Raw genomic sequence first — 13,033 nt, 5'->3', positions numbered from 1 at the left:
AATAATAAATAAAACAGCTATGTGATTTTTTTAAAAAAAGAATAGGATTGGAAGAAACGAACCCCCTCCCTCCCAAACATATGCATTGAGGGAAAACTCATCTGTCCAGTTGCTCTAAGTGTTCATGCTATAAATGCCCAAGGGCCACTACCACTAAGAATACCAGATTCTTACCTGACTGTGGTCTCTCCCCTTACACTGTCATCCTCAAAGTAATATAAAATAAAATGTTGTATTTATCATTTATTAATTTAAATATTTATATTGTAGCCTTTCATTTTGAAATCTCAGGAGGAATTGGGTATACACAGATTGCAACAATTCATTAAAAAACTTATTTAAAATGCAAACAGTAACTACCCTGAGCTTAAAGACAGTGTCTGCTGGACTTAATCACCTCCAACATTGCCAATCCTTTTTCCTTGTGTGCTATATCCTATTTAGACGAAGGCTAAGAGCAAAGAATTGCCAAAATTTGTAAGCTGCGCTGAAAGCCTTTGAAGCTGAATAGTGGGATATAAATACTCTCCAGAAACAAGCCATCAAATAAAAGGGAAAATAGACACTGAAGCAAGCAATGAGTTTTCTAAAATACTTTCAAAAATGTATTATGCCAATATGATGCCGGCTTGCGTATATCTGGTTTAGTTTGTTCACATAGGCAGAAGGTGGCGGCATATATCACAACATTTATTTCAGAAGGAGAAGGAACATTGAACTTTGTCATGATGGTGATCAAAATGAATATTCCCCTCTTCTCCAACATCTCAACATAGCCATTTTTGCTGTGTGCCTTCAAGTAATTTCTGACTTAAAGTCCCCCTAAGACAATCCTTTCATGGGTTTTTATAGGACTGGGATTGCGTGTCTTGCTGAAAGTCAAGCAGTGAGTTTCCATGACCAAGCAGAGAATTGAACTCTGGTCTCCAGTTGTAATCTAGTGCTTAAACCAATGATCAATATGCCAGATGAAAAGAGTAAGGCAATCCTGGGCAGAGCTAGGGTGGTGTAAGGAATCAGTAACCCTCCAGATAATATTGGATGGCAACTTCCATCCTATGAAGCCAAGACAGAAAGAGTGAAGGGCATTCCCAGACATGTACTCTCCTTAGTATGTGCTGCCCCCAAAGATGGCAACTCACTTGCTTATTGGTTTTGTCTGATTAGTGGTCAAGCTTTATCCCATAACCCTAAAATCAAAGCTCTAGATTTGGACTATTCACTTTAGCTGATTAATTGGTGGACCTGGACCAATCTTAGGAATTTTAATATTTTGAGGTTTTTCTCGTTCTTAAAATTCTTAATGTTTCATCAGAGGTAAAAATACAGTAATTATAAACTAAGTAAACATTTACACATGTGCCAGTGTGGTTTAGCGATTTGAGTGCTGGACTATGACTCGAGACCAGAGTTTGAAACCCTGGTCATCCATGGAAACTCACTGGGTACCTTAGACAAATCACATTGCTTTAGTTTTGGAGGAAGGCAAAGGAAAAAAAAACCTCTGAATAAATCTTGCCAACTCTAAGTCCACCTTAAGGTTGCTGTAAGAAATTACAGGGGCCCAAGAAGGTTTCTTAGCTTTATGACAGTCCCATAAAGGAAGCAAGTGATGATCACACCCATCATTAGAAATAGAAAGTAATCATGAGATCCCTGTACATAAATTCTGTGCTGCAATATAATATCCCTACATACCTTCCAACATTTCATAGAGGAAAACTGAAATATGTGGCCAAGCAACACTGGAGTGTGATCAAGATGGCAAAAGTTGTTAATGAGGAAACACACCAACTAGGAGAGCTGCAGCAATTTACTTTTGCCTGGGAATATTGAACCTCCATCTCTTCTCCCCAGTGAGTTAACTGGGTACAAACTACTTTTGCACTTGATCAAAGTTTGCAGCCATTTAAATAAGCTGCAGATAAAGGTGGAAAGGGAACAAGAGAGAGAAACTGGGATATTTTAAAAGCAGCTGAAAATGGGATGGCAGAAGATTGATTGGGATTCTCCATGTCAAATTGGTATAGTTGAAAGGCATGTTCCTGTTTATCTCTGTCTATTCTTGCTCCTTTAGGTAAGCTGCCCTTAATTCAAAATTCTGTATATCCTCTACAGCTTTCCTATAATAAGAACAGACCAAATCCCCTTTGCATGGATATTTTCCATCTGTTTAAAAGCTGAACCTCTCATTTTGCTGTACCCTCCTAAGCCCATTTCCCCGTTCCTGCTTTCAATTAATTTTGATCCTGTAATCATTGATCCTGGACTGACATTGTTTCATGCGTTAACAATGAGAAGCAATTTTAGACACCAGTGGGAAAACCGAGCTCATGACTTTCGTGACATACAAATAGAGTGGTGTTCAATACAACTCCATTCTAATTTTGTTTTAATAGCCAAGTGGATTTGGCCAGATTTAGATAAGTTAATGCCCTACAGGGTTTATTTTAAAATGGCTTACAAAAGGTTTTTGTTGTGAAAGGCAACCTCTTTGGGAGTCCAATTGTTTTAATTAGCCATGTGAGAAAAATACGTTAGTTGTGCATATTACTATTATTATTATTTGGCTGATTTTCTAAGAAGCATCGTAATGCATTTCCTTCATTCTCTTAGGAATGCACTGTTTGCTGAGTCTGTGATACTGTTCTGATCTGCAGTTCTGGACTGAATCACATCTCTGCTCCATTGCAATTTTCTGCTCAAAACATGTATCAAAATGGATTCTTAAGATCTGCTTTTTATTTGCAAATATACTTTGAATTTTGAGGAAAATACATTTAGTCATCCAGACTTAATTTTTTTAAAAAAACAATAATTTGTAGAGTAATGCAGAAATGGGATCGAAAAACATCATGGGTGATTGCATGAGGGGGAACAGGGTCTAGAAATGGACTGACTGACACACTCCTATATTTGCCCAGAAGTATATGTTGGAAGAGGTTTAGCAATGGCCAGGAATTTTAGGTACATATGACAAAATAATTTGAATTCTACTGCTAAGTAAACCCAGATTACTGTGGTAAGATAAGCCAAATGCCATGTTGTATAGAACATTGCATATTTTGAATATATTTTATTACTTCTCTTATTACTTTATTACTTTGCTGACTAACTTTTTTTTTGTCGTGTCAGGAGCGACTTGAGAAACTGCAAGTCGCTTCTGGTGTGAGAGAATTGGCCGTCTGCAAGGACATTGCCCAGGGGACGGCCGGATGTTTTTGATGTGTTACCATCCTTGTGGGAGGCTTCTCTCATGTCCCCGCATGGAAAGCTGGAGCTGACAGAGGGAGCTCATCTGCACTCTCCCCGGATTCGAACCTGTGACCCGTCGGTCTTTAGTCTTGCCAGCACAGGGGTTTAACCCACTGCGCCACCGGGGGCTCCTGCTGACTAACTGAGAGATAGCCTATTAAATCCTAGAAAACTACAAGGGGAAAATAATTCAATTCCACTCACTTGCTGTGATCCTACCAATACTGCAAGCCTCTATGGTTGATGTTTTAAAAGAAGAAATACATGCATTCAGGGATTTGATCAAAGGCCACTTTTGTAACTTTTCTTTATATGAATAGCCCAAGAAGTAGTTTTATTGAATGCTTAAGATGAGTGCTTTTCTGAACCATTTTATGGGATAAATACTGAGTGGTCCTCCCTTTCATGTTGCACTCCAAGCATTCCTCACCATTGGCTGTGATGGTGTTTGCAGGTCTACAGCTTCTGGAGGATTGGGCAGTTTTGCTATCTTGCTTGTCAATATCTACATGGTCAGGAATCGTCTTTAAGGAACTATGCCATCTCTACACACTGCTTCTCTTGTAATATTGTTGTGGTGGTTGTATTTATTTATTTGAAACATTTATATTCCACCCTTCTCACCCCGAAGGGACTCAGGGCAGAGCACAACATATATATGGCAAGCATTCCATGCCAGGACATAAAATAACTATAAATATACATAAACACTAAAATAAGTTATATCTATTTTAAAATCAGTTGTTTAGAACCATCTCAAAACACCATGCTGGCTCCAGTCAGCGGAGTGGGTTTTCTATTATTGCCTTATTGCACTGTCCCAGAGGCTTGGTCCCATAGCCAGGTTTTTACCATCTTTCTGAAGGACAGAAGGGGTGTGTGATCTAATCTCATCAGAAAGGGAGTTCCATAGCCAGGGGCAATCACTGAGAAGTCCCTTTCTCTCGTCCCTGTCAAATGTGCCTGTGATGGTGGCGGGACCAAGGGTGTTACAGTAAGTTGTAGCAGAACCAAGAAAAACCTTATGATGGTAATTATTATGTGCAGCTGGTAATGTAGGTCAACCAGCAATCTTGGACCACACCCATTAGGGTATAATTGTATGGGTTTTTAGAATACAGTTCTGGAGAGATTTTTCTCTGAGGAGATCTATGCTCAGAGGCTCTGCTCCAAGGAGCAGGCTGAAGAGAAGCCGTTATGCTGCTCTAAAGGAGGCTATGGTGGAATAGCTGTTTGCTCAAGATTTATGTTTTGCTTTCTCATTTGACTTAAGATGAAGATGCTTATTTTGTGTTACTTACAAAGATTATGTAAGTTTATTGCACTCTTTGTTTTTTGTATGCAACATTGCAAGTTTGTATTTCATCTCTGCTATTAAGAGTAAAGATTTTTCTGCTCATTTCTACTCTTGTCTGTGTGTCTTGTGCATGGGACGTGGCTAAGATCCGCTTGCTGCGCAACAAAGAGCAGAGCCTCCCCAGAAGATCTTAGTCTTTGCAGTGGTTCATAAAGGGAGATTCGTTTAGACAGGTAAACTGGGCCCAGGCCATTTAGGGCATTATAAGCCAAAGCAAGCATTATGAATTGTGCCCAGTAGCAAACAGGCAGCCAGTGGAGTTGACGCAACATGGGAGTTGTGTGCCCCTGTATTCCATCCCAGTTATTAACTTGGCTGCCTCTCGTTGGACTATTTGAAGTTTCCAAACAGTCTTCAAAGGCAACCCCATGTAGAGTGTGTTACAGTAATCCTGAATGTAACAACTGGCATGGCTTTCAGTACCTTGGGCACCTCCTACAATGACATTGGCTGTGCAAGCATTTTTACATGCAAAGATGTGCTTCTGTCACAATATATAAGCCCACCACATGAATCCCATGTCTATTAGCAAGAGACATTTTGTTTATAATTGTTGTAAAACGGGACAGTTCGCATGGTGAAGGGCCAAATCAAGCTTGCAAAAGGCTTCCCCTTCACTGGTTAGCCCTTCCTGGTCAGGCAGACAGCGACAGAGGGAGTGGGAGTGGCCTGCAAAAGTTTTTTTAAAAAAAATATTGGCCCTTTACAACTGCCAAGTTATGCAAGCCTGATCTATACTGTGGAAGGCTGAGAGAAGGAAGATAGATGTTTTTGAACTGTGGTGCTGGAGGAAAATTCTGAGAGTGCCTTGGACTGTGAGCAGATCAAACCAGTCCATACTTCAGGAAACAATGCCCGGCTGCTCACTGGTGGGAAAGATAGTAGAGGCAAAGATTAAGTACTTTGGCCATACAATGAGAAGACAGGAAACCTTGGAGAAGATAATGATGCTGGAGAAAATGGAAGGAAAAAGGAAGAGGAGCCGACCAAGGGCAAGATGGATGGACGGTATCCTTGAAGTGGCTGGCTTGACTTCGAAGGAGCTGGGGGTGGCCACAGCCGACAGGGAGCTCTGGTGTGGGCTGGTCCATGAGGTCACGAAGAGTCGGAAGTGACTGAACGAATAAACAACAGCAATGCATTTGATCCACCTTTAATGGCTATGTTTCAATGCTGTGAGATATTGGGATTTGTAGTTTGGTGGGGCTTCAGCACACTTTGGCGGAGAAGCCTTGGAAAACCAGAACTCTTATGATTCCACAGCATGGAGCTATGGCAGGTAAAGTGGTGCTGAATGACATTATTTCTACAGTGTAGATACACCTGTAGTTTGCCACTCAGTTTTTACCTCAATAAATAATGGCTCCACAACACTACTTAAAGCAGTTATGGAACAATACATTTGGTTGCTTCAGGGATTCAACTACAGTAGGAGGTCAAGATTCAGATGTGCATACAGTTTATTAAAATGACTACTGCCATCAAGCAATTTTACTGACTCTTGTGTTCATCTGGTATTATATTTTAAAATATTTCTGTGCAGATTGAATATTTTTACAGAAAACATAAACAAACCAATTCCACACACTCTTAAGTAGAGAACAGTTATTTTTGTCCAACCTGTTCTCTTGCTGCTAATATTCAACACTCTCTATCTGTTACACAATGAAAGCCGGGGCAGCTGAGGTCGAAAGTGTCAAGTGTGGATTTCCGGAGAAGAGGTGGATGTGCGTCCTACAGGCAGGCGAACTTTTCAAAAGACATGCTTGTTTTACTTCTGATTTTTCACAAGAAAAAGAAACACAATTGTTTACACATTTTCCCTGGCATGTTTGGTATGTTTATCTGCTAAGGGGATGTCTTATACCACTGTCCATCCAGCTATACAACTACAAATATGGAAAGTTTACATGGTTCCCCCTTCCCAAGGAAAACTATAGCAACTGTTGTATTTTCCTGCTCTAATAAGCAAGATCTGAGTTCACTATTAGATCTCTATCACAAAGATCTAACATCAGTCCAAGCAGTGAGAACATGGAAGGATTACAAAAAGTGGTCGGTATGACACTGACTTGGCTGCAGACTTAAACCAATGGAATACTTATTCCGTTTCCAATTAATCTCTATGACCATATTTCCTTAACTTCAGATAGTACTTTAAAAACAACAATCTTTGGTCTTGTCCAAACAGATGGAGAACCCTCTTGGAATCAAGCTCTATCTAGTTCAGTGGTTCTCAAACTGTGCTCTGCGGAGTTCTTGGAGCTCCGCGAAGCCTAATAAAGGTCTCTGCAAAGCCTATTGAGGGGCTCTGTACTTTCCTCCTCCTCCTCCCTCTTCTTCCTTACCTGCTGTCATCCAGCCTAACCATTGCACGTGTGCACCCTGACCTTGCCTGCCAGTCTGCCTGCTTTTTTGCCTTTGCGTAAAAGACTGTCCAACTGCGATCATCCAGGTCTAGCACTGCCTTCTTTCCTTCTCTCTCTCTCTCTCTCTCTTTCCCCATAGCAGCATCCCTCCTCCCACTCCAAGCTTCCCTCCTTTGTTGGGATGTGCTTCCCCCAGGCAGGAAGCAGCCAGGTTTTGAAGCTGCAAGGCTATTAAATGCTAATCAAGGTGGCCAATTGCAACATTAACACTTGCCTCAAACAGACAAGAGCTCTTTCTCCCACCCTGGGCATTCCACAGATATATAAACCCCACTTCTCTACTCTCCAATAGATTTCACAACCTCCGAGGATACCTGCCATAGATGTGGGCAAAACATCAGGAGAGAATGCTTCTGGAATATGGTCATGCAGTCTGGAAAACTCACAGCAAGCTAGTGATTCTGGCTATGAAAACCTTTGACAACACAATATGCTAAATCCTGCACACTTTGAGAGAAAAACAGAAGAGAAATACAATAAATAAAAAATAACCAAATTAAAAATGACATTTAAAATTGTTGTACAAGGTATGTCAAAACGTCTAAATTTTAATCTGAATTTGGAGGCTTTTAAATTTTATTCTGTTTCCTGGGAATTCTATGAAAGGGGAGCAGGTTTAAAATGTTATTAAAATGGCAGGTAAAATTTCATAAGCTCAAATTAAAAATGTAAAAGTGATAACTGAAACATTTCAAAAGTGATAATGACAAAGGATACAATCACACCAACGTTAAACATTTTATCCTGATTAATTTTCACTGGAAGCATTCAAATCTAACCTTAAGCATTCATGTCACATTCAATTAGTTTTGGGTGAATCTCGCAGATCATAAATAGTCTGAAAACCACAAGTTTATACTTAGCAATTAATGCTCAGTGAGAGCGTATATGCTTGGATGTCCTAGGTCTCAGTTTGGATTAAGAAAAGACCCTTATTTAAACCTTGAAGAGCAATGGTCAGAAACCGAATGCAATGCTGAGATAAATGGACCACTGGTTTGACTCTATATAAGGCACACTTCCCATAGCTATTTCTAAAGACGTGCTAAGAAGTCATTTGGGTATACTTTACATTTCGTTATTGCAAAGATCTGGTGTTTTTTGGACAACTTACAACAGAAAGAAAGAGTGGGGCAAGGAGATCTGTGACAAATTTTTGTACAATATCCAATTCTTGAGCTAAAACATGAACTCCATATTTGGCATGATATGAGGAATTTTCTCCCCAACAGCTGTTCCCTGGAGTCAATAAAACTGAGCTATATAATATTTAGCCACAGTCTGATACTGTGGAACAGATGAAAGCAAAGAAAAGCAGGCTTGGACATATCATGGGGGAGCTGGCCTAAATGCATGGTGGATAACAACATGTTAGATAATGCCACATACAAATTATTACACGTTTGTAATATGATTGCCAACTCTGGGGTGTAAATAAAGAAGGTGGATCTTTGGCAGACACTGACGGAAATGTGATGGTGGTAGATACTGCCGTACAACCAAGAACAAAAACCATCTCATCATCTGATTTTGGAGTTGGATCTGGCTAGTACTCAAATAGAATAACATTACAGGATACCAGGAATTATTTAGTTAGGGTTAAGAAAAAAATCCTTCCTGAAACTGTAAAGCAGGGGTCTTCAAACTAAGGCCTGTGTGCCGGATACAGCCCTCCAAGGTCATTACCCCACCCTCGCTCAGGGTCAACCTAAGTCTGAAATGACTTGAAAGCACACAACAACAACAACAATCCTACCTCATCAGCCAAAAGCAGGCCCACACTTCCCATTTAAATACGAATAAGTTTATATTTGTTAAAATTGTTCATTTTAATTATTGTATTGTTTTTAAGTGTTTTTGCACTACAAATAAGATATGTGCAGTGTGCAGAGGAATTCATTCATTTTTTTCCAAATTATAACCTGTCCCTCTGTTTAAAAAGTTTGAAGACCCCTGTTGTAGAGGGTTCCTGAGAATCAGAGTTGACTATACCAAGCTAGGTGGAGCAATGGTCTGATCACTCAGGCTGTTTTACACTTCAAAAATATAGTGCTATCTTGTTTCCCTGAAAATAAGACACTGTCTGATATTTATTTTTCCTCAATAAGACACACTATAGCTAATTTTCAGAGGATGTCTTATATTGTATTAAGTATGGTAAAACAATCTGCATTTATGGGATGATCTCTTTGAGCTCAGTAGCAGACTGCTTGCTGAAACTTTCCCCTATCCTCTGGTGTTTGTGTGGGGTAAGAGAGAGCAACAGACTGTAGCTGGACAGTGCTGGGAAGCAGCAGCCTTTACTGGTGCTTGTAGGGGGTGAGAGAGATCCACAGACTGTTGCAGGTTGGCGCTGGGGAAGAGAGACCCACAGTGCTGAGTAAAATGGCAGCCACAGCTTTACTTCTTCCTCCTGAGGAAACACAATACCTAAAGCAGAGGGTCCTGCTCCTCACTTGACTGAGGAGACTTTTACTTTCTATGTCTCCCTCTATGCCTCAGCTTGTAGCAAGCACAGAACGACCAGGACCTGATGGAGAGCTGACTTTGTACGCTGCATAGCCATGTCTATCACTATATCTTATTTTTGTGGTATGGATTATATTGCACAAATGCTTAGACATCCTGCTACGGCTTATTTTATGAGTATGTCTTATTTTAGGGAAAACAGAGTATGGTTCCACTTTACCTGCTGCAAATTTGACTTCAAATTATGGTGATCCTATGAATGAGAGACCTCAAAGTCACCCTATCATCAACAGCCCTGTTGTGGCTTCCTTGTTAAAGTCTATTCATATTTTTGTACTGCCTTCTACCTTACTAAACTTTATTTTATTTTCTAGTGAGTCACCTCTTCTCACGATATGGCTGAAGTAAGCCAGTCTCAGTTTAGTCATCTCGGCTTCTAGTGAGGCTTGATTTTCTCTTTTCCAGCACTGCATTTCAAAGAAATTGATTTCCCCCCCTGTCAACTTCCTTCACTGTCCAGCTATCATAAGCAAACATAGAAATAGGAAATACAATGGTATGGACAATCCTAACTTTTCCCATTATTCAGAATTTTTTGCTTGTAAATCATACTAATGTCAACACAATTTACTTGATTAATCAATGACAACAATAACAACAACAACTGTATTTCTTATTCACCTTTCCTCATGGCTTGAGGCATTTAAATCCTACTTTCTAGCCCTAATAGGAGTTATGAAGGGCATTTACAATGACATGCTTCTATATCCCACTGGCAATTCATCAGCAGATGGCACTCACACACTTAATCATCAGCCACAAAATGTTAGCAAATAGTTCAGCTGCTATGATGGAAATGGAAGCAGACAATTCAGAAGTGTTTATGAGGTGCAGCATCATGCTTACTTGGGTGATGGATTGATACATTTTTTGGCCCGAATTCCAGAATAGTCTTTTATGCCCTTGAATGTTTTTGGAGATTTTGTGTTACTGTGGATATGGAGAGAGGACAGCTTGTCAGATAATGGCAATGATGGCATAACCATGTAGTAATATAATATTAACATTAATTTGGCACACTATGGTTAAAGGTTTGCCTAGACCAATCAGTTGAGGCTGCCAGGCTTCAAGAAGGTGCCGCAGAATGAAGGTTACTTTGATGGTCTGTTCCTGGACATAAATGAAAGAACAACCCATGCAGTAGCTTGGTCATCACACTCATCTCATAATGCTGATCTTGCAATGGATGCACATTCACTACTGGGTTAGGGATTTTATTTTTATTTAGCTTTGGCTTCAGCTTTGAGATGCAGTACTTTTCTTTCCATAGAGCCAACTGTTTAGTAACTTAGAATCATAGTGCTGAAAGAGATCACAAGAGCCATCCAGCCCAACTCCCTGCCATACATGAACACATAATCAAAGCACTCTTGACAGATGGCCACCCAGACTCTGCTTAAAATCTCCCAGAAAAGTACACTCCACCACACTATGAAACACCATATTCCACTATTGAACAGCTCTTGCCATCAAATGATCTCTTTTTCTGTAGTTTGAATCCATAGCTTTATGTTTTAATCTATAGTCTAATGCTACAACCTCATTATATTAGCTTAGCCTGGCTTAGCCATGGAAATTGAGAGCAGCTGGGGCAAATCTATTGCCCTATGCGCTGCTCCATCACATGGGGGAGCGTCACTCAGGTGGTGCAAATATGGGGAGCCTCCTGTGTTGAGAGTGATGGGTCAAACAACACTTCCACTCCAATTGGATGGGCAATGTGCCCATCTGATTTGCATCTGGAGTTGAAGCATTATGGAATGCATCCTGAGGTAAACATGATGAGGTGAAATGTCTAAGCCAGTGGTTCCCAACCATTTTTTGGCCAGGGACCACTTGACCAGGAACCACTTGACCAGGGACATTAGTACCAAAAGGGTTATGAATCAGTTTTTGGTCAACTTCATACTTGGTTTGGTTATTTGGGGTGCTGATTCAGAAAATTGCATTGGATAGACCACATCAGCTCTAGTTTCTGATACAGAACAGTAGTCACCATCTTCTCACCCACAGAAAACCATATTTAATAATCTACAGCTGATGTGGTCTATCCAAGGGTTGGGGCTGGTCAGCAACAAGGAAGAAGTGGCAGGCAATGTGAGAAGAGTGGAAAAAAATAAAACAAAATAAAATAAGAGGAAGGAGGTTCGCAGACCAGATTTTCGTCCCTGTGGCCCCTGGGTTCTTACAGGATAAGAACCACTGGTCTAAGCAGAGCCTAATTTTCTTCTGAAATTCTTTGGTGTGCTCCATTAATTTTTTCAATTCCTTTTTCTGCCTCCATAGTTAAAGCAAAAACTTGAATTTGGATGGCTTTTCTCTGAAGTCATATTGTTGTTGGAGTGTGATGTGGTTTCTGGGATGTATGGCTGTGTTCTAGAAGCATTTTCTTTTGATGTTTTGCTTGTATCTGTGGAGTCTTCAGAGGATCTGATGGTGGTATTGATATTATTCAGTGATACTTTTCGTTATATCCTTTGAATGCTTTTGCTACATCTTTTTCCATTATTAATGTCATTCCATTTCTTCCTTGATTTTTAATTCCTGAGCCAAATACTATGGAATTATTTGACTCAAAATATCCTATTCTTGCTCACTTTAGCTTATGTAGTCCAAGCATTGCAATATTTATTTGTTCCATTTCTTGTTTTATGATATGTACTTTCCCCTTATTCAGGCGTCTCACATTCCATGCTCCTTTTAATATGTGCAGCTTTGGACTGTCCTTTCAGCTCTGAGCATGAATGTCAACAGCTGAACGTTCTTTTAGTTTGAGACAAGTTGTGTCATTAACCACAGTGCTATTTGTATCTGTGTCCCAGTAGCTTCTTGAGTGGCATCTGACATCAAGTAAAACAGATTTTGGAAAGGGAAAATTCTGGTGAAACTGATCCCACCTATAGATCATATGGGACATTGGAGCACTTTTTATTTACATTTTTGGAATGGATAAGAAGCTGGATTGGGCCTCCTTGCAGTCACATGTATGGGCAATGGATCATATTTTGCCCACTCGTTCCATGATAGGATTTAAGCAATTCAATGTTGAACTCAGGCAGAGCTATCTCATGCCAAGCAAGCAGTCATCTTACTGTATATTCCAGTGGAGTATTCAATAGAGCACACTCAAGGAAGAAATGTCAGCTAGAAATAAAGCAGAAGCCGAAAGTTGAAAAGATCATAACATAGTACTGTCTCTAACAGAAAACAGCACTATCTGCTAAAAGCATCATATATTTTATTATTGCCAGAGGAGACTGCCAAATTTAAAGTCTAGAGAACAGGATTTGAATACAATATTTAATACAAAACCAGGATGAGAACCAGTTTGAACCTTCTTGATGGCAGCCTTTCTTCTGGTGGTGTTCAAAGAGATTTTTTATTACTTTTTTGCATACAGAAAATGACTACGGTATATTGAAGGAAAATCTTTTACCATTCTCCAAATGTTCTAATTTTCCTG

Source organism: Anolis sagrei, chromosome 2 (assembly GCF_037176765.1).
Source record: "Anolis sagrei isolate rAnoSag1 chromosome 2, rAnoSag1.mat, whole genome shotgun sequence".
NCBI classification, from domain to species: domain Eukaryota; kingdom Metazoa; phylum Chordata; class Lepidosauria; order Squamata; family Dactyloidae; genus Anolis; species Anolis sagrei.
Note: the sequence above shows the minus strand (reverse complement) of the source record.